Raw genomic sequence first — 1,531 nt, 5'->3', positions numbered from 1 at the left:
TATATATATATATATATATATATATATATATATATATATATATATATATATATATATATATATATATATATATATATATATTGTAGTGATAAATTTGATTATATCATTATTGAATTGTTTTTTTCCCCTATTGAAAATATTAATAAAATATTTAAATTAAATCAACTTTTTTTTTCACAGAAAATTTAGCAAAAGAATATATTAATAATGATGAGTATTATGAATTGAGCAAATTATAATATCAACGTAAAAATAATTGATAATAAAAATAATTGTTATTAAAATAATTAAATAATATGATAAATGTGAATGCATCAATAAAATGAATAGATTATCTCGATTTCTTAGGAAATAAAATAATTATATTCCAATTTGTTTAATTGGAATTTGAAAAAAAAATGGAAAATTAGTAATTTACATGTTGAAATGAACCATATTAATTAAAAGGACTATTTTAAAATCATGTAAAATTTAAAAAATAAAACTGTAAAAATTTAAAACTCAAATAATTACATTATATCATTTGAAAAAAAAAAATGAAAATAATGGTGAAAAAATGGAATAATAAAGACAAAAACATTTCTAAAAATAAAAAATAAAAGTGGAATATTTTAATCAAAATTATCACATTAAAAATGAAATGATTTATTCTATTTCTGATAAAAAATTAAAATATATGAAATTTTTTGTAATGTATTAGATGAAACTCTGCAATAAAAAAGTAAGAAAATAATGAATGTATTATTTGACAAGGACAACAATTGTTCAATGTCACCACCACCGATTCGCTTTATGGATCTGAAAAATAAATCTCATTGGTAGTGGTGGTTCATTTACTCAAAACCCAATAAATGTATTGTATGTATGAAATATATTGGTCATTATGCGGTTATATATATATATATATGTTGAGGACATTTTGGGACCATAAGAGATAGAGGGAAGGGTAAGGTTGAAAGTAAATGACTACACCTGGTCCTTAGCGACCACAATTATCATCATTATTAAATTCATTGGTTACCATAGCTTAGGTGATACTTATACTATCTATTAATTTTAATGCTGCTTTTGTTGCTATGACTAAATAATAATGAATAAATGAAAAGCATCATATGAATATTTGTAATTAATATTCGATTTATGTATTTTTAATTTTTTTTGAATTTCAATAAAAATACAATCAAATTAACATATACTAATTGAGATATTAATTATATTTATTGTTATTTTAGAAAATTAATTGTAAAAAATTCTTGAAATATTCTAAAAAAAATCTTTTATACATTCTACTATTATAATTAAAAAGGATATCTTAAATTATTTATTCACTTATTTTTTTTTTTAAAATATGTAAACCAATAATAATTAAATGAAGAAAAATTAAATTAAAAAAAAACTTGAAGAATTAAAAAAAAAGAAAAACTATACAAAAATCTACATTTAATTATAATCATAAATAGTAGAATCTATAAAAGACAGGCGATCTTAATGATGAATGTATACAGTCAACAATATTTGAGAATGGAAAATT

This window comes from Loa loa (assembly GCF_000183805.2).
Source record: "Loa loa unplaced genomic scaffold supercont3.404, whole genome shotgun sequence".
NCBI lineage: Eukaryota > Metazoa > Nematoda > Chromadorea > Rhabditida > Onchocercidae > Loa > Loa loa.
Note: the sequence above shows the minus strand (reverse complement) of the source record.